At 40.7% G+C, this 21,849-nt stretch overlaps 1 long non-coding RNA gene across 9 annotated transcripts in view; it reads left to right on the forward strand.

The window, feature by feature from the left end:
• LOC109280649 (uncharacterized) overlaps positions 1–21,849 on the forward strand; it is a 52,187-nt gene that overhangs the window by 23,700 nt on the left and 6,638 nt on the right. For 5 of the 9 annotated variants that reach the window (XR_009455539.1, XR_002087028.2, XR_002087031.2 and 2 more), the window contains 6 exons: positions 1,210–1,304; positions 1,733–2,008; positions 3,025–3,234; positions 4,529–4,589; positions 15,630–15,739; positions 18,885–19,019. This is a non-coding gene — a long non-coding RNA (uncharacterized LOC109280649). Of the gene's footprint in view, positions 1–1,209; positions 1,305–1,352; positions 1,520–1,732; positions 2,009–3,024; positions 3,235–4,528; positions 4,590–15,629; positions 15,740–18,837; positions 19,035–21,849 lie in introns of all 9 variants that reach the window. The other 4 variants (XR_002087032.2, XR_002087026.2, XR_002087029.2 and 1 more) reach the window with 4 other exon arrangements.

Below are 21,849 nucleotides of genomic sequence, written 5' to 3' on the forward strand. Positions count from 1 at the left end.
GGGTGTCTCACTGCGGTGACATAGCTGTGGTGTCACAGTTTGTGCCTGCCAATGTTACACCGCTGTAGCGCTTTGCTATGGTGATGTAGCATCTTGTATAGATGTGCCCCCTAGAAGACAAATTCTGCAGATTTTCCATGCATTTGGTGAAAATGTGCATGGTGCATTTTCTCGGTGAGAAAGGAAGCCAATTCTGTGCTGTATCTTTATTCTCCCTGATCCTGGCTGAAGCTAAGAACTGGTCAGCCTCTGGGAGTAATAGAGCAGCTGTAGAGCAAGCATAGTAATCTAAGTGCAATATGCTCTGGATGCACAATTTCCCACCATCCCAAATATTCCCAAGGTAACAACTCACATAGTCAGAGGAAGGGTCTGCAGTTGTACGACAGCCAAGTTTGCCACTTAGGCAAAGAAAATCTCTTGCAGTCAATTTTCTGAATGGGATGAAGTGTCTGCAGGAGATGAGAGCAGCCAGTTCAAATGATTTACTTTTTTGGGATACTATGTTTTGTTTCTGCTGCTCAACATTTAGGGAAAAACCTGCAAATGTGCAAGTGATTTGTTGGTGCATTTTGTTCTTAATACAATACTCTACAGAGAGCCACCAGATCTTGTTCCTAGAGAGAAGCACTCTTGCATCATACCGTCTGTTGGGAGGGAGAGATGCGGAGACACAATGGAATGATGTCCAATGTTTTCTATATGTGTGTGTGTGTGCATGCGCACACGTGAGTGAGACCCGATGTCTATGCCTCAGACATTTAACAAGACACAATTGTGGAAAATAATACACCTTTCAAAGCGGATATTATCTCTGTCTAAATATGCAAAATCAGGCCTTACCATGAGTAGATCTAGGGATAACATGACAAAATCTAGAAACAGTACCTGTGGACATGGAAGATTCGAAGAAGACATTAAAAGGTGTTGACTGTTCCTCTTTATTTCTGAAGATGTGGGTGGAAGATAAAACAGTGTAATCTCACAAGCCGACACTGCCCCAAATTAACTGGTGAAAGTCTGGCTTGAATGAACCAATATTTTTAGACTCAGTCAGTAGCCTCCCCTTCCATTTTCTTCCTTGCTATTTCTGACTGGGTTGTGAGATTCTCTTTGATATCTGCATGTGCTATTTGTAGGGTGCTTTTATAAGAGTGCTGTGATAACACTATCTGAGCAATCACACATCCTCTTGCTTTCCACTTTCAGCCCATGAAGTGCTGGTTCTTACTGCCCAATTTCCCACCTGTAGCCAAGGGACAGAAACAAACCAACCATCAAACAGGAACATGAAAGACTAGAAGGTAAGGATCGTGGTAAGGCATTCATTATTCATCCTTTGGTTTTTTTAGCAGTCGTCATCCAGTAGCACACAGAGGACCCAAGTGAGATCAGGCCTCCATTTGGTTCAGCCCTGCGCAGAGAAAGAGTCTTCGCCCTAAGCCCAAAGACAAAAGGTAGACAAGTAACAGGAGGAAAAACAGACTGGAAGTGATTCATCCATGATTACACACAGGAGGTCAGTAGAAAAGTGGTGGCGAAAATCTCTGTGTTGGTAAATCCCAGGCCTGGGCCTTATCTGCACTAGATACTACTGCCTGTCAGGTTGTACAATTTTAGTTTGAATTATAAATACAGTGGGTGTTATATTATATCATTGAAAACAAATTTGTGTATACCAAGTAAACACAAATGCATCCGTTTAATATGTGACATCTCCTTTTCCTTTTAGTTCTGCTTCGACGCCAAGAGTGACAGACACATCAGAAATAAACTAGAATACGAGAGAGAGAAAGACAAATAAGCGAGCGAGCAAGCATGCAAGAGCAAGCACGCGCATCCTTTTGCTGTATTCTTCAGTATTGTTTTAATTTGTGCTTATGGCATCAGTTTACTATCACATCAGTGATTGTGGTGATATCATTTTTCACTCTGAAATTAAGCAGAATAAGCTGAAGAAACAAGCCCCAGATGTTGATATGAGTAAAGCAAAAAACCCGATTTCCAAGTAAGTGGGTTCATGCTCCATTTCGATTTCCCACAATGCAAAGTTCTACCGGAATCGCCAACCCAGTCAGAGCGCTTCACTTGACCACTTATTCTACTGAATAAAGCATAAATGGCTGCCATAGCAACTGCTGCATCTTTATATATCAAATTATTTTACCAGTTCAGCCCTTTGAGACTTAGCATTTCACTCATAAGGGATCTTATAGCACACATTAGTTATGCTAGTTGTACCTTCTGATGTCTTGGGTAATTTTTTGACACTGTTTGTATGTTACAGTATACCAAAACATTTCCCTACATTTTATTTGAATATTTTAGGCTCTTAAAATATAACAAGATGCAAAAATAACACAACAGGATGATATGGACTGAATATGTGTCTGCAACAGCATCTCTCTGGTACTTATTGGAGTAGTTTGGCTATTCTTTGGTTATATTGGGTTATCTAACACTTTGGCAATCGCATTGACATCAAGAAGGAAGTGGGGGGCTCAGGTAATATGCGGTACTGGATTTCTTACATTAGTTTCACATGGGAATTGGTTGGGAGTAAATGAATGACTCAAAGGGTGTGTCTACATGAGATGCTTCGAGTGCAGTAGACTAATTCTACTGTGCATTAGTGAGGCGGGCAAAACCTGTGCTAATGTGCTGTAGAATTAGTGTCACCAAAAACTCGTGCACTGGGACTAATAAGTAGCGCCGATTATGGCGCATTAAGATAGTACCTGTAATCATGGCATACTAACGAATGTGTAGATGCCCCCTATGTGACTAAGGCTTCATCATCTGGGCTACTGTGCTTGGCATTAGTATTACTACTTTGAACTAAGTTTATGAGGGAGTTTTGATTTATTTCAATATTTAAATGCATTCTCTGAAGCTGTACTACTGGGAATCAAATAATGTGCTCTCTCTTAGACACAATCATTTGTATCCTAAATAACACAGTCATTCTTTACCCATCTAAATATTCCCATTGAGAGTCTCAAATTTTACTTTGTGTGTCTCCAGATAATGCCCAGAAAAAGACATGTCTTTTTTGGGTAGTGATGTCAACAAATATGCACCAGGGCTCGGACCCACTCTAACTGAGCTCAGGGTTGAAAGTTTACTGCATTCACAGAAGTCTGGCCAGCATGATGTGAAAACATTTGCTGAGAAGCTTCCAATCATTCTGCCTTCCCCTGGCTCCCCAGAATAATCTCTGAAGACATTGAAAAGGTAAGTGTGGGCGTGTTATGTTCGGTGGTAGTAAGATAATCCATATCAGATGTGGCATCCAGAACTACAGCATCCAAGTGCAAAACAGACTAATTTTGCGAGAAGAAATCTGTAGAGACGTTGTCACCATGAGTTTAGGCAGGCCTGCATACTGGTTCTTCACCCACTCTCTCATTTTTGGTATACTCGCTCCTTGTCTTCGATTTTCACAAAAAGGCTCGTGTCAAGCTTGGGTTCAGTCTCATAGGGAAACAGGGTGGCAAGGGACCACATGAAGTCATCTAGTCCAGCCCCCTGCTCCCTTGAGAGTCTTCCTTAGGAAGGGACTTGCTGCACTGTGCACTGTCATAGCCTTCGCTATCAGCCTCAGGTAATGTGGTTTAAAAAGGCCCACCCTAAAAGTAACGAACACATGGATAACTGTGGTCAGATTCTACTCTAAGAAGAAATAGTAAAAATGTCCTGGAAAACTATAGGTATGCTGGTATTCAGGATTATTGCTGAGTCCATCAGGACTCCAAGACTTTGTGCTCTCCCAGTAACTTGATGTTTATGTTCAACAAGGATCAAGCTACAGAACGGGTACTGACTGAAACAACTGCGTACTGCATAAAACTTACGGGGCTCCACATTTCATCACAACCCCCACTCACACTAGGTCCATTGAATTGTTTGCTAAAGTCCATAAACCTTTGAAATGAACCTAGTGTGCAAACACACAGAGATGGCTCTTGTGGTTTGGACACCAAGACCAGGCAAAAATGCACAATAGGCTTTAGGAGTTTGGGTTGTGAGACATGAAGTCCATTCTGAACACAAAACCTATAGTGAAATGGGGATAGCGTGGTTCCCCATGGATTCAATTTAAGTTTGTCCCAGATTTTAAGGCAATACGAAACCATTAATGATCATCTCATTTGATTTCCTGCCTAGCTTGTGTGATTTAAATATCAAATAATTTTTAGATGAGGCATATCATTTTGGGGCCATTTAGCACATCTCTTGTAGGCAGTCTAATGAACAGGTTGCTTGAGGTGAGCAAGTTGCTTGTGGGTCAGGTAAGTATGCCAAATAGGGATGCTCTTGGAGATTTGAATGTGGTAAACGGGCCCCTGTATATGGGAGCTATATGTATGCAACTGAAGAGGAAGCCAGTAGTAGATTCCAAGCCAAGAAATATTGTGGCTTCCTCAGCTGGACATCTCCCCTTTGTGCTTGGGGTTTCATGGAGAGTCTTTCTACTCTTCTGTGCTGTAGAACCACTGTTTAATTCATCTGTTCTCTTTACGTGTAGGTTCAATTAACTGGAGAAGAGTCCAGATTAGAAGAGCACATGTAACTCTTCCATCAGGCTGGTGAGTACATGCAATTCCTAAGGCCATGGTTATCATTAATCTTTGTGCCTACACTTGCCTCATTGATGTCAATACTGCTCGCATGTCCAAGCTCTTGAAAATCCCACCTTGGCACCTCTTTATACCAACACAGAGCTATTGGGTTTCTTGGGCAGGGACTGCCTTTATCTTATACAGGGCACCATAAAAATAAAGAACAGGGTGCTGAAACACTTGGCAATAGATGTAGTAACTTATAATAGGAACAGTACAAATTGACATAGCTCTGTTAACTTCAGTGGAACTATGACTTTTTACATTACCTGGGTTTCTGGCCTTGTCTCTTTATTAACTGTCTGGTAACTCAGGTGTTATGCTAAAACTGTCAATTTAAGGAAGGCAGTGTGGGAGACAGGACTGCTCATAGATAGAGCACAGGAGTCCTGAGCTTTCTGACTCTGTTTTCGATTTTGGACAACTCTTTTTCCCTCTGACTTAGCCTCCAGTCCTACAAAAACAGCATTAATGATACCTGCTTCCTTTGCAAAGGGGTTTGTGATCTACAGATGAAGAGCACGGTATAAGAATCAGGAATGATGATTTTTATTGTAGTCCTTATAGCTTGTTTGAGAGATGATGCATTTAAGTAGCAGGTTAGCAGGTGGGTGTGTGCTTATGATACTAAGCACTGCACAAACATACACCTCTTTGCTATTCTTTCTGGAGGCTGAGTCCAGGTATTGCTGTCATAGATACCAGAAAGAGTAGCCAAAAGAAAGGAAAAGAAACACTGGGGAATAAAAGTGCATTTGAAAGAGAAGAAATCTACATTTCAATGCAAATACTTTCAAGCCATTTCAAATAAGAGTCCGAGAGAAATAATTACAAAGTTTGGAAAGAAAGAACGTTAGCTTTGATATCTTTCTCTTCTATGAAGCAATTAAAATAAGCAATTTTTCAAATACTAAGCAGAAAATTACTAATGGCTGAACCCAAATGCTTTCATTTCCTTCTTGGGGCTTTTATTCTTCTAAAAAAAGACAAAAAAAAAAAAGGGAAGGTGGTTTTCCAGATAGATTAACGCATAAAGCAGTCAGTAGCTGAATGTCATAAAAACTACAGCAGCATAGAATAGCGGAGATTAAGAGCCAGATTTAAATCATGCAACAGTCCAGTTAATATCAATGACTAATTAAGAAATGCATAAGAAGTCTGTAATGTTGATTTGATGGAGAAAAACTTTAATAGGGTTCCTTTTGGAATTTTCCATTTCAATTGCTGTTGTATACTTTTAATGGCTGACCTACCCAGTCTTTTGTGTTAGCAGGAATCATCCTCAAATTAAAATCAAGGCCTAAAATGAAACACAGGTAGACAAATTAGCTTGTCTAGAGAGCGGTCTTGGTAGAATGACAATGTGAGCTCATGCTGACATTGTAGTACCAATTAGAAAACACATCTCTTCAAGTCTGGTGCGGAAAAATTATTGGCCATACAGCTTTAAATAACATAATACTAACCCGTTTCCTCACTTTTTCTAATCCTGCCCAAATCCCAGTTAATTCATACATTAAAAAAACTGGGAGCTATTAATTAATTAGTCTACTTAATTGGTAAGCTTTTCTGTAAAGATATATACTAGCATGATGAAGAGGTGGAGTTTCCCATTGCTGACAACAGGATTTGGAGCACCCAGTTCCCTGTTGTTGTCAAGGAATTTATCACGGGGTAATTCAATCTCTTAAACCTCTTGAATCTATTTATAGGTGTGGTTCTTGCAGTACCCACAAATAATGACAGATGTTTGGCCCACAACTATGGATACAGCTTTTAGAGATGAGCCTTGAAAGGCAATGGACTACTGAAATTGTTAAACTATGGGGTACTGCACAACTAGGTTCTCATGCACTAATCCACATAGCAAAGAGTGGGGAAGGACTGGCACTGGATTAAAACAGCAGTGTTATTTGTTGCTGCCACTTTTGTTTTTGACCCAACATATCCAGAGGGAATTATCTCAAGGGTCCAGGAGGACTGCAAACTCAAAGTAACCCCTGTGACCTCAGGAGCAAGCACACTAGGGAGTCATTTTAGAGTTCATTAGAACACATTAAACATTGACCATGGTAAAACACCACACATTATTCCCTCTGTCTCTCTCATCCTTTACAATACACAGTCTCTCCAGAGACCTTTCAGGATTATATCATTAAACTCTGCCCCTTCACTTAGCAAATAAAAAAGGAGAAAAGAATGGAGAAAAAAATTAGAGCAACATACAACATTGGAAGTCCTATAGCTTGGTCACCATTACTGCTGGAGGCATTGTCGTCTAAATCCACTGTTGCTATAGGGCCATATAAATCAACATGAATAGATCACTTAAAAAAGTGATACCATACCATGGCAGTTGTGATCAGCTGAGGGTCTTTCAGCTAACAGCCCCTTGATTGAAATGAGTGGGAGTTACTGGCATGGCATTCTTGATGGGCATTTCCAGTTCAACCACTTTCCCTGTCTTGGGTCTAACTAAGTCCCAGTTTTATGACCTTCAGGACATGAGGCAAATCGGTTGGGGTTTTTTTTCTCCTTAACTTTGCATGAGTTGGAAGTAGTGGTGGGTAAAGATATTTTTAACGATTGCTCAAAATAAAGCACTGCCTTTAGAAGTGATTTTGAGGGCAAGTTTTGACACACTTGCACAATTCTTTTAAATCAAAACAGGTACCTGAGCCTTTTAGCAATAATACATGGGAGCTAAGTAAATATTTCGGGAGGGGAGGGGGGAGGAATCCCCCAAACTGCTCAGCTTCCAGACTTCTCTAACTCCATTCACTGCTACCAACTGGATAAGGAAACAGTCTTCTTTCCTGTGCAAAGCTATGTATTCCTTAGCATTTACTCAAATTATGTTCCAGCCTTTTTGCATGGATTCCCATTGAAAAGATTAAGATAAATCAATATATCAAGTACCTAGTGACAGTAAATCCAGCATGCAATCTCAGTAGGAGGGCAATAAAGCACTGGAATGGGCTACCCAGAGAGGTGGTGAAATCTTCATCCTTGGAGGTTTTCAAGACCTGGCCAGACAAAGCTTTGGCTGGGATGATGTAGTTGGGGATGGTCTGCTTTGAGCAGGGGGTTGGACTAGATGTGACCTCCTGAAGTCCCTTCCAGCCCTCATTTTCTATGAGTCTAAGACAGCACTGTTTTTACTAACACTGAATTGTTCAGAGGACAATGTAAGCCAGATAGTGATGCAAGAGAAAAAGGAGAGGTAACTCCATGGAGTATATGAGGATATGCTGTGGGATGTGAAATTGGAGATTTTCATGGACCAATCTACTTTGTATATTTGTCAAGAGACCCACAATGCTTTGTTTGGGTAAACGAGGAAAAAAGTAATTTTAGTGATATTGTGCAGTGATATGGAGTAATCTTCTGCCTTACAATAGATCAGTTCTACCTTGACCCAGCTTTTCACTGCTGTTATTCCATTACTTGTCTTCAATTTTGTTCTTTCTCCCTCATCTTTCTTTCAATTATACCTTCCTTGTCTTGTCTGCATCCATGCCTCCCCTTCTCATCATACACCCCCCTCTCATTCCCGGCTATACAGATTTTGCAATATGGCTTTCCATCTTTGCATGCATGTACATCTGTTTATATTTTAAACTCCTCTGGACAGGGACTGTGCCTTGCTTTGTGTTTATAGAGTGCTTAGTGCTGGACCGTGGCTGGTAGGCTCTGCTCCTGACTTGGGTCTCCGAGTGGCCTCACAACAGGAGGAGCAGAGGTGCTCAGTTTTCTTTTGTGGGAGAGTTTATAAATCGCAACTGGAAATGCACATCCACCCCTTTCCATTGTAATGCCACGTTTAAATTTGAGGAGGCACCTGCTACACTGGAAAACAAAACAACCCATTCCAAAAAACTCGGCTTTATTCTAGAGCAACAAATTTAAGGGGTGAAGGAATAACTTAGTTTTTACGCACAAGTGAAACCAGTCAGGGTGCCAGTTTTAAAGACTGGAATATGTTCCATCCCCTTCTTTGACTTTCCAAATAAGATAATAGCCCTACCAGTTCCAGTTTCCACGTAGGAATACTCCCATGCAGCTTCTACTCGAGTCCCAGGCAGGTTGGAGTGGTTGCCATCAGTTGATCACTGTACAGCTGGCAGGAAGAGATGAAACTGCTCTTTTCCATCTGTGACATTTCTCAGCCAGGAAGAAAGCTACAAGGCATCTGACTGTATGCTGGGAGGCATCAGAGCAGCCACCTGTTAGAGAGCCTGATGAAGAAAATTTGGTAAAATGTAGAGCTGCGAAGGACTGCTGGGAGTGAAATAAACTGATAAAGGAGAAGGGGATTGTGCCGTGTTACTACCATCCACAATTTGCGGCTCTCAGATGAGGTCAGGACCCAAGAGGACACAAACAAATACAATCTTATATGTGAAGCAGATTACAAGATGCGCATTGAAGGTGTGGATAGCACTGATCACTACTAGTCAGAGCACTGAAGAGACTCCACTGTTAAAAAAGGGATTTTGAGCAATGAAAGTCCATGTGGCCCAATTAGCAATGCTATTGTTATTAGTCAGAATATAGCACCTTAAAGGGTATTGTTATTTCTGGACTTCCTCACCTATGTCATTCATAACCTTCTATCGGAGAAGGTAGACCTGCCTGACTTTGACGGGGAAAGTCACAGAACTTTTGAGTCTGTTACAAGGAAGCCACTTTTCCCTACACCAGTGGTTTGCAACCATTTTTTCATTTGTGGACCCCTAAAAAATGTCAAGTGGAGGTGCAGACCCCTTTGGACAGTTTGAATGGAGGTACGGACCCCTTTGAATTGCAAATGTGGGTAGTCACATACTTTTGATTGACCACAATCATCTTTCGCAGGCCTCTTAAACAGTCTGCGGACCACAGATTGAAAACCACTGTCCTACATGAATAATAGCAACAGTCAGGTCAACCCAAAACAAAGACTAGGGGACAAATTAAGAGCTTGGGAAAATCATCAAAAATCCAGAGACTGAGGAAATATTTATGGTAGTACCCAGAAGGCCAAGTGGGCTTGCATAGAACAAGTACAGTATGAACTGAATCAAATATTTTTCAGTATCAATTAAATTTAAAGGGGTACCCAGGTTTTAATCTCAGCAACACATTTGCCAAAGGAAAAAAGAACTCTTTGAGGTGAGCTTTTAGATGTGCACATGTAGCTCACAGGAATGAAATCAATGTCATCTTTAAGTGTTTCGGTTATTATTTCTTTCACATTAAAGCAGGATTATGAGCGAGGTGTGAAGCAGATTTGCACCTCTCTCTTTGGATGTAGTTAGTCCAAAAGCCAGGCTGGCACTTCTACTGCGTAAATGTTCAACAACATTGTCACACAGTCAGTGTGAGTTACAGGCATTGCGCACACATTTTTTTCACAATTCTCTTGGTGTCCACATGAAAATTAAATATGCAAGGAAAAGGCCTGATTTTCAGCCCCTAGGTCAGTGTGCCCATATGTGCCAATTTGCTCACTCATTTTGCACACAGAACTGCATCTGTGCAGGTAAATCACCAATGTGGCTAGATAACTGGCCCTACAGGTATGTGTGTGTGAACTGTGGATTGGTGCCCCACAGTGAACAACACAGATGCCACACCCAGCTTTATACTGGACAAGCCAGAATCTCTTCACTTTCATAAAAAGCGGCCATATTCATATCGAAAAGAGCAGCACAGCACTTTGATGATGGTCACACACATATGAGGATATAAATCAGAAATAGCAGAGTTAGTAGACAGAGCACTTGACTGGGACATGGGATAACTGGGTTTTACTCGTGGCTCCACAACTGACCAACTGTAAGTCAGCCTGGGTTTGATTCTCCTTTTAGTCTTTGCCCATTGTGGCCATGTTGTTTTCAAAAGCACTTAAATGAGTTAAGGAGCACAAGTCTGAATGTGGAGACATGCTCCCAATGCGGGCGTTTTTCTGCACCACATTTAAACTTGGTTTTCTTGGCCAAGGACTCTCTTATGCGTCTAATATAGCACCCAGTCTTGGCAGGGATAGCCCATGTTCAGGTTGACTGTTATGTCTGAGTAACATCTACCATAATGACAACTGGTGAGTCTGTAGTTGTTGGCCCTGTATGACAAGTACTTTACTATTCCAGAACACACAGTGTTTGCCTCTATTTTTTTGTTGTCATTTGTGCGTATACTTTATAGTTAAAAAAAGAAGAAGGGTTAAGGAAGCTGAACACAAATTCAAATTCTTTGTAATATAAAGACAGGAAGTAGGAAGCACTATATTATAAAGGCTGCTAATTGCTTTAATTTGTTAATCTGATACTGGAAATTGCTACTTTTTTATGCCCCACTACCTAGATTTTAATCTCAAAATGACTGTCAGAAGTGCAACCAAACAACTTGAAACAGAGTCATTTCATCATGACTAAAGCATCTGTACTAGAGGCGTGCGAAATGGCTGTATTTGATTCAGATTCCGATTTAGCCTGAACCAGGGACAGTGATGTGATTCGTTGATTCGGATCACTGTCCCCGATTCGATTCGGCTGAATTCAAATCTGAAGATTCGATGCTGATTCAGAGAATCAGCGATTCGGCCACAGACACAGCTTTAAATGTTTTTTTTTTTTTTTTTTTTTTTTTTTACATACCTTGAGGTACCAGTGCGGTTCGTGATTGCTGCAATGCTGGGGCGCATGGAGTGCGGGGTGGGGGCCCCCTGCATGCTCGGCAGTGATCCCAGAAGTGGTCCACTTCTGGGTCCACCAGTGAGCATGCAGGAGGGCCCCCCGAGCCCCCCGCCCCAGCTCAGTGATCGGCCACGGGGGGAACCTCATATGCCTTCTCAGACCCAGGAGGCACCAGTCGCCAAGGCAGAGGGGCATGGGGGGCCCCCACTGCATGCTCCCCGGTGGCCCCAGAAATGGACTGGAAGTGCTTCTGGTCCACTTCCGGGTCTGCTGCTGAGCACACGGGGGAGCTCCCCGTGCTTCTGTGGGATGCTGCATGTGCCCCAGCATTGCAGCATTCATGAGCCACCTGCTATCTAGAGGTATGTGGAAAAAACATTTCAAGCTGCATCTATATCCGAATCATTGATTATTTCCGAATCTCTCCGAATCAGTTCAGAGAGATTAAAGGGTCTCCTGATTTGATTTGGATTTGGAGATTTGGCCACCAAAGCAGGCTGAATCTCCACCGAATTGAATCAGGGACCGAAGCTTTGCACAGCCCTAATCTGTACCCAGTTTTGATTTGAAGACATCAAAGAATGGAGAATTTACCTGTCCCTTTACCTCCCTCACTTGTAAACATTTGTGTCTTGTTTTCAATGAGTATTTGTCTGTCTGGATGAAACATCTAAACAGTGGTCTTTTTCTCAATAAAGAACCATAATATTCTGTACTTGCTCTTGGAGAAGGTATTTACGTTCCACATAGGGCACTGTGGCCAGTATAATTCAGTGAAAAACAAATGTGGGCAAAACAGGCTCCAAACCTTGCTATTTGATCTTCCTCATGCCTTTTAAATCTAAATATTTATGTGAGTAAGGTATCATATTAACTAATCTTTTTAAAAATCCTGGTAAACTGCTATTACCTCTAATAGATCCCTGCAGAAGTGAACCCCTAACAGGTCATTCATAAGCTGATGTGGCTTTTTAAACTGTTCTCCATTGTAAATATTTGGCCTCTTAATGTCATCAAGATTCCAGTTGCTCTGGAATTATAGGACATTGTGAACAGATGCCTCCAATCTGCATGCAATCTATGCGGCTTTATTATATCTATAGCTTTATTATATCCCTTCCCTTACCCTTCTTTATTTATAACTAAATCATCCAAGTTTTCTTCATTCCTATTCATATAGAACTACAACCCTGAGCCAGAAAGCCTTAGATCTTTTTTTGTTGTTCTTCTGTGGGTCTTTTATATTTCCAGTATGCTCTTTTTGGGCTAAGGTGATCAACACTGACAACTCCGTTTTTGGGATGAGTATTCACATCAAAATAGATGGGTCAGGCAATCAGCTAGTGCAAAATCAAATTTAATTTATTGAGAGGGCTGGGACATATGACTTAGGAGGAGAGGCTGAAGGAACTGGGCTTATTTAATCTGGAGAAGAGAAAATTGAGAGGGGATTTAATAGCAGCCTTCAACTATCTGAAGGGGGGGGGGGGGTTCAAAGAGGATGGAGCTGAATTGTCCTCAGTGGTGGCAGGTAACAAAACGAGGTCTTAAGTTGCAGCAAGGGAAGTTTAGGTTAGATATTAGGAAAAACTCTCTCACTAGGAGGGTAGTAAAGTACTGGCACAGGTTACCCAGAGAGGTTGTGGACTCTCCATCCTTGAAGGTTTTCAAGATCACAGTTAGGCAAAGCCTTGGCTGCGATGATACAGTTGATGGTCCTGTTCTGAGTAGGGGGTTCAACTGGATGACCTGATGTCCCTTCCAACCCTAATTTTTTATGATTCTATTTTCCTCAGCTAAGCACTTGGCCCCAAAATGCTATCAACATTTTTGTTATTGTTTTTTTTTCAAATGCCAAAGCAACATCCCTTCACCCTTTTAAATTGAGACTATTTCTTCTAAGATGCATGTTGTTGTCTTTTGCTTTGAAACCAAAGAGGAATGTGCTTACTATTGATGCAAATAATGGTTTCAGTCCAACTAGTCTCTATGTAAATATTCTCATGCATATCAAACCTTCAGTCTGAGAACCTGAACAACTGTATGTAATGTATAACTAGTGTCTTAGAAGGTGATTTAATTGCAAACAAGTTGTTAAAAAGAATCCAGCATTTCAGAAATTCAGGCATTGCACATTGTAGGAAGTCACTGGCAGGACCCATACCTTGGAACACTTTTTTTCATTATCACATGAGATTCCCAAGTCCTAAGACCAAAGCATGCATTTCTTTGGGAAAATCTGTGAAAGGTATGGCATATCAGGCAAAGAGATCAGATTTATAGTCCTCTCTCAAATGCTTTTCACAAGGAATAAAAGAAACACTTCCCATATGGCAAAGTAGCTGCAGGTACTTTCAAAAACAGAGAAAAGTTTGCGACTGCAAAAAGTGCTAAGCAAGTTTGAATGTTAAAGCAATGATAGCTCAGTGATTGTCAGTGTGGTTTATCCATCTAAATAGGTATTGAATTAAGAGGTGTCCGTCTCCTCCAGAACACACACCACCAATTCAGTGTAGAAAACTTCCTAATGCTTCATCAGACTAATTCCATTACCTTCCTAATAGAAATTACATTTGTTTCCTTGGGCTGTGAAATATAGACATAATAAACCCATGAAAAGAAGAGAAAAAATAGTGATATTGATTTTCTAAGGATGAAATAACCCAGAATAATTGGGTTCGAAGCACATCTGAACATAATGCATTCTGGAATTTTTAAGAAAGCTTAAACTTTTTGAAGTCTGCCTTCTGTTTAGATTTTCCTTTTTATTTCCACTTTGCTTAATTATAAGGAACATACAGAGAACTCGCATGGTTTTTAGCTTCTGTTGAAACATGCATTTTCTAAGATTGTTCTGCTTAGTTTTGTGTTAACCCTTAAGCTGCTGGTATTGTCCAGGTATTGTAAAGCTTAGGCAGGGTGTAGGGGTGGTTGTGTGTATACACTTGCCTTGTCTACCACGTACACAGCTGGTGTGACAATATCTTTTAGTTACTCAAATCTGGTCTTTGAAACCACAAGTGAAAACCAAACCATTTGTGTCATGTTCAGTTTATTAGAAAAGTTAGTAGGAAGCTGGGTCAATTGCTACTGATAGTCTGAAATCTAAAGTATTTAAATCTCTTATTAGAAGCTAAATTTCTCTCCAGTCAATTCTCTGACTGCTATCTAAAATGGTTTTAATTTCAGTTGAAGTCAGCATCCATTTTCCATAATAGGAGTGGTTTTACATGGTCAAATATACATTCAAAAGTGAGCATCCACTGAAGTAAGTGAAGGATGTGTTTCTCTCTCTGGTGTACTTATAAAGTACACTAAATTATGGTAAAAATAATTTAGTAAAGTGAAGAAAGTTGTCTCATCATCATCAGTATGCTGAGTTATACCAGGGAAGGATGGATATAGGCCTTTGGTTATTAGCATTAGGTATTTATATTCAGCAGCTATAGTATCATCTTTGGCTCTAATAGACATTTTCCTTTTTTAAATACAAATAGTCTGTTTGGATTGATTTCTTGGCATGTTTTTTCAGCATAATATTGATTTGTTGAATATATCAGACACTGCTTCTAGTAATCTGAGTTGCCCTGAAGAGTTCAATCCCTGCCCACTGAAATCAGTAGGAGTCCTTCCATTAATTTCAATAATTGTTGGGCCAGATGAGTAGTTTGGAAATATTCAAAAGAATATGCAATTTAAAACATCCCAGAACAACAATGGGGTTTCTTTTATGCCTGCATTCATTACATGATTGTTAAAATTCATTGCCAATGTTTTTTTTAAGCATATGGGCTGGATGCAAAGCCTACTGAAGTCAAGGAGAATCTTTCAATTGATTTCACTTGGCTTTGTATTAGCCCATTTATCTGTTGTCACTTACTACATAATGTTAGCCAGGGTTTCTTATTGACATCTTTACACTTGAGTAAAGACTTACTGCCCGGACCTCCTTGTCGAAGAGAACCTTCCAATGAGACTTAACTTGAAGCTTTTACAGGAATAGCAATGGGGGTTTAATGCCCAGTAGAAAGATCTTAAAAAAAAAAATGGAACCTATGTTGCATTAGTACATTGACCCAGAAATGATAAATGCAATATGGAAGGTTTACTAATGAGTCATGAATTTCTTTACAATTGTTTCCACATTTGGAATAGCTCTTGTTGAAATCATCTGGAAGACCACTGAAGTCAGTGGGAGTTTTGATATTGATTGTACAACAGCAGGATCAAAACCATAACTTCTGATATATACTGTAACAATACCGTGTGTTGTCAAGGGCTTTGTTTTGTTCATGGGATTAAGTGATTTTTTTCCTTTTCTTTTAAGCTATTCTACTCTCCTCTTCTTCCATTTTATGGTAAAATAATGAAGAAATGAAGAAGGAAGCTTTCTTGAGTTTACAGCAGAAATAAAGCCAAAAAAACATGGACAGGAAGGTAAAGTACAGTCTATTATCGAGTTCCCACTCAAGTAAGAGAGAACAGTAAACTCTATTAAACTATACTGTAGCTCTTGCTCTCTCTCTCTCTTTCTCTCATGGACTCAGTTGTCCATAGTGTATTCTGTGTCGTAATAATGCAAATTAAATACGCATTTTTATAATTGCCTCCATTAAAATGATCTATTAATGTTTTAAGGCTCCAACACTTATGGCGAGATTCTAATTGCAAGATTTTGCCACTGGCAGATTTTAAAGATCTGCTTGATCTTCAGGATATTTATGCCTTTGGGATTATTTTATTGTAAGAAATTAACTTTTGCAAAAGGCTTCTTTCTAGCGCTAGGAAAAAGTTGGTAATAACTATTGGCCTTTGAAGGTGGTCTTATGGAACTATTCCTGGTAAGATCAGATTAAAAAAACACACTTAATTTTAACCCAACTTGTAAACCAAAGCATAAATTATATGATTATTTTCTTAGTCTTCTATCTCATCAAGAAGTCTGGGCAGAAAAATAGGCTTAGTAGACTTTCTGGACAGACCAGGAAGCAAAAAAGGAGAATAAATCCATCCATGATACTTCTTACCAAGGGTGGCATCTCCAGGTTGTGTACATTTCCTTTCTCCGTGTTGCTATATATACTTTCTTTGTTACATGTCTATCAATACATTAGACCACCAATAAATGGAAGGCAAGGATATATTCGTCATTCTGGAATAAAAAATCAAGGGATCATACATATGCTTATAAATGGTAGTAGATTGGTCGGACAAGGCAAAAAGAAAGGCAATAGCAGCACGGTTGAAACAGCTGCAAATTCTTGCATGCGAAAGGATATGGCCAATTGCACCGAGAGAACCTGCACTTATGGCAATAGCTACAACCCCAAGCTTTGGGGTTTGTGACAATAGCTACAACCCCAAGCTTTACAAGCTTTGTCCCTCCCCACCATCTCACTGATGTGGTATAAACACTACTCAATCTGAATTGTGCAATTTTTGCCCTCAAGTTCCAAAGCTGGAGATGACCAAGCCTCCCTGCTCCTCTCCACACGTCTGCCAGCTGCTCCCCACTCTTCATCAGTCCCCTCTACCATTTCCCATGAGCCGTTGGCTGCCTGCTTATGGTTTTAGGCCATAGTTTAATGTGACAGACATTCAGAGGGGCAAGCTCGAGCGGGTGGGATCATTATGAATATGAAGTTTGATTAAATTCTCAAATAAAGGAAATGGTCAGTTCCAAATCTAAATACTTTTCAAAGGAACTGAAGTCTATAACTGTGGTCAGGGCACATTAGATTTTATCTGACTGGCTCAGAGCATATTTTCTACTAAGAAAAGGAATGATACGGGTTCTGGAATCCTACTGATCATGTGGAGTATGCTCAACCAGTCAGCGAATCAGAGGAGACACGATAACTTCACCTAAGTGACAAATGTCACCTAATCGTCTCAGGCAGGCCTTTAAAGCACTCTGCGCAATGCTGCATTTGGACTGTTGCTCACGTGTGGACTAGAAGGACAAAATTCAATAGCATTACAGAGAAATTCGTCAACCCAACTTTTCTTTATTGCAAAGATATAATTTTTCAATAGTAGATGTTTCACAGGTAATGGCCATTTTTGATGAAACGATTGAATTAAATCAAGATTGAATTTTGATTAAAAAATTGAAACAGATTTCAAAATTGTAAGAAATATGCCATTTTGACATTTTCGGTGAATTTGTTTTGAAACTGTATTTAATTTCAGACTAATGCTGTTAAAAATAAAAAGGTCAAAACTGAAATGAAATATTCTGAATTATCAAAACAGCCATTCAGTAGACACAGTATGATTTTTTTAAAAGGGTTGTATCAGTGAGTGAAAATTGGGATAGAAAAGATATTAGAATTGACAAAAAATATTATTTGAGAAAGTTTTTGCAAAGCAACACCAAAAACAACATTGCCCACCACATCTAGAAATCAGCATAAAATAGGATGCAAATATCACTAATACAAAATTATTGTAAAATACCTATATTTTTGTAAAAAAATCACCACAACCTTACAAATGGGCACATTTGGAGTATTTCTAGTTTTGACTAGCATGGTTTATATTAACTTCTAGGGACAAGGCTTCTTATTAAGCCTGGACCACAGATGATTTGTTGGTCAGATGCCACAGAAAAGAATTGAAAAGTTAGTGTTGTAAGCTGAAAAATGTGACAAGTTGTTGCCGGCAGTTTTGGTGAAAAATTGTTTCACAAACAATCCTAGAAAATCCTAACAAAAAACAAAAAAAAGGAAAAAATAATAATTTCACACCAGAACCATGAGCAGGCTGCCAACGGCTTGTGGGAAATGGTAGAGGGGACTGATGAAGAGTGGGGAGCAGCTGGCAGATGTGTGGAGAGGAGCAGAGAGGCTTGGTCATCTCCAGCTTTGGCACTTGCAGGCAAAAAGTGCACAATTCAGATTGAGAAGTGTTTACACCACATCAGTGAGATCATGCGGAGGGACAAAGCTTGGGGTTATAGCTATTGCTGTAAGTGCAGGTTCTCTCGGTGCAATTAGCCATATCCTTTTGCATGCAAGAACCTCCAGCTGTTTCAATCATGCTGCTATTGCCTTTCTCTTCGCCTTGTCTGACCAATCTACTACCATTATAAGCATGTGTATGATCCCCTTGCTTTTGTACTCCAAAACGATGAATATCCTTGTCTTCCAGTTACTGGTGGGCTTTTGCTGTGAACCAGTTATATTAAAACCAGTTGAACTGTGGCAGCGCTCCATTGTCCTATTGCCTCAAGTTTCATCCAGAATATTTATAGTTTTGTTAAAAATTCCAAGCCAGCTAAAAATTGACTTTCTGCTCATTTCCCCAGCTGAACCACTCTCAGAGGAGAACAGTTTCATTCAAATATTCTAATCTGCTTTGTGACCCTTCATTTTTAACAGAAATGTTTTAAAACCAAGCATGTGCCTGGTGGGGAGAGGAGGGAAGCGAGTGAGCGAGCCCATAACTGCAAGATAGCTGTTATGAACTTTGGGTGGAATCAAAGTGCTTTGCAAGTTTTCCCTCTCCTTTCCCTCCCTCTTTACTTTTACCAGCACCTGTCATTCCTGATTTGCAACATCACCTGTTGTTCCAATGCTAGGCTTCTCTAGACCAGAAACTGGAGCAAAGCACAGAAATGCATGCTTGTCATTGAAGTGAATGGAGAAGAAGGAAGAGGAGAATGATAAGATCGTCGCCTGCAGCACTTTGTTTATGAGAACATCCTTCCAGTGATGTATGTCTGCACCAGGTGAAAGTATTGTGTCACCCCTAACATATTTTAAATGCCAGGGCTGTCATGCAGGATGACAATGATGAACAAGTTTAAACAAAATACGGCATTGTATCCATGTACAGACCGTGTTAGTTTTTAAAGGTTTGCCCCGGTAGTATTGCTTGATAAAACGTTTCCTAACTGTGTTGGGATCTTCCCTAGCAGAACCCTGTCTCACACTATCTTCAACTAAATCAACTTGCCTGAACTGCATGTGAATCAACACTGTTAGTCATACATACCTATACATATCTAGCACAGCTTCTCTACCTAATAAGGCCTCCATTACCAAAATACCTCTACCATCATCGCTCCTCCCAGCCCCTTCATGAGGTAGGGAAGCGCTATTTTAAGACCCGCAGAGAAGTTCAGTAACCTGCCCAAGGTCACATAAATTGTGTGGCACAGCTGGAAAGCAGACTCAGGTCTCCGACTAGTATCCTGCCACTAAACCATCTTTCCTATCTCTTGCCTATATTGCTTTCTCCTTTCCTCAACCTTGCTTTCATGGAAAGGGTGGAGAGTTGGTCCCATCCTGCAAAGCACTTTGTTTTGAATTAGAGGCACTATTACTTATACTTTCACTCTGCTACATTTTCTTTCCTTGTTTCTTTACCAGTGGTAATACACAGGCCAAAACAATGAAACAGGCTTCTGTGGAACTATATGCTGGATCTTTTCTAACTTCACGGTAGCGTTCCATCAAGATTTCTATTGTCTCTTAAACTGTTGGCTCAGTAGTTAGAACAGATTGACAGTGGGTCATTGAAAATTAAAAGCATCGATGGCTTTCCTGAAAATTAGCAAAAGACCTATCACTAAAGCACACCCAATTTCAGGCACAGTCTTATTCTGTTCAAAAATTTATTTAAGAGAACCTGAGGGCGGTTAGAAACGCAGAGCCAGAAATGGATCAAGCCTTTGCACGACTAAAGAGATTTTGCTCCTGTTTGCACCAGACACATGGGATGCGTCCAAATGAGCGTGCATGTGCGGTATGCGGGGATGCAGACCTGTCTGCAGCACCATACATGCCACACATGCAGGCATTCATTGTACTGCTAATTGGCAGTGTGGCAGGGTTTTTTGACACTGGAAGATCCCAGTGTAAAAAAAACCTGTGACAGAAAAAAGTGAGGTGGTGCAAGTAGTGGCAGCGTGCGCCGCCCAAAATGAGAACCTGGCTGGCCACGGCTACGCTCCAGTTGCTAGCCAGGGTCTGCTCACCTGATTTGCCACCGCTGGAGTCCCAGGAGGCCCGCAGGACCCCAAGTGAGGCTGCTTGGGCTAGCCCAGGTGCTGGCCTCAACCTCTTCAACCCCACCCGGGGGCAACTTGTGCACCAGAGCACACGTGCAGGGGTGCTTCCCAGGGACAACCAGCAGTGACACACTTGTGCCACTGCTAGTTGTTCCCAAGGCATGCATATTCCCACTCATAGGGATGCACCTATTAGGTTTGCCTTCAGCATTATAAACAATTTATGCACCAAACTACCCTCTTGATGGCAATTTCTTTACAACTAGTTTCCTCATGGAAAAAAAAGCATTTGTGCCACTACCGCTGGTGCAATGTTTTTACAAAACATGACTCATTTTCTCAGATTAACGTCTGGAGTGGACTCTCTAGGACTGTCCACCGCAAGTAACATTGACTATAAGAAGTGAATACCGGCAACCCATTGCTAGCTTGCTACCCAAATTTAGGTAAAAGTGTTTGGTGACAAAGATAAAGAAAAGAGCAAAGGAGCTATAGCTATGCATGTCACATGGGGCGTTTATACATGTGCTCCAGGAGGTGTGGGGGAGCTGCGCTAATTAAAGTGCCTGGAGCATCATGTGTATCAATGTCCCCCACCCTGAAAAATGGCAGCTGGGTGCTTTGAACTAAAGCTCGAACAAGCTTTAGTTTAAAGAGTCCCGCCACCAATTTTCAGGGTGGGGACACTGATACAGATGACACTGAAGGCTGCTGGAGCATGGTGATTTCCATGCTCCAGCAGACTCGATTAATTGGGTCTGCTCTGATGCAGTGCATTTACAGTGCGTCAGAGCAGTCTTCCTGCATGTGTATAGGAGCTCATGATTTTCAAGGCTTAAAAAGCACAGAGGTTTGTGTCTGAACTCAGAAACCTGCTGTATGAGTCATTTAATGCAATGCTAGTGATGCTGTTAGTACTGAGAAAAAACCATAGTCAGATTGTCTTTGGTTTGACACCAGATGTAGGACCTCCAGAGGTTTTCAACCATCCACGCTCTTCATCTAAAATCCCACGCGACCTTTGCAACACTCTACTTCAGTTTTCCCATCTGTAAAATGGAGAGAATACCTGTTTCCCTGACCTTGCAGGGTGATTAGGAAGGCTATTCAATTCATGGTTACAACGTTTCTTGAAAATGGAAGCATCAGGTCAGCATTTAAATCCTGTAACTAAAGATTTTTTTTTAAAAGAAGAACACTAATTTTTGTTTAGACACACCCAAGGAGTGCTTTGCTTGAGATAAGGCTTCAGGCCCATACACTGCATATTTAAGAAATAGTTTACTTCTGAACCAGTAAATGCGCTACACAAAGCAGCTACTATTTATGCATTCCTGCATACATGGCAAGGTGAAAATAATAGAATAAACATCATATACTTCATTATGATATCGGTTTACACTTCCAGGGTACACAAAAAGAGGCCATTTCATCAAGCTAATTGCCTGAAAGTAAAAGAGAGAGAACTTTAGCTATTAGTCTATTATGGGGCTTTTTTCTTAATCACAAATAGGGGCCGTGTGTCCCCAGG

Source organism: Alligator mississippiensis, chromosome 11 (assembly GCF_030867095.1).
Source record: "Alligator mississippiensis isolate rAllMis1 chromosome 11, rAllMis1, whole genome shotgun sequence".
Classification (NCBI taxonomy): Eukaryota; Metazoa; Chordata; order Crocodylia; family Alligatoridae; genus Alligator; species Alligator mississippiensis.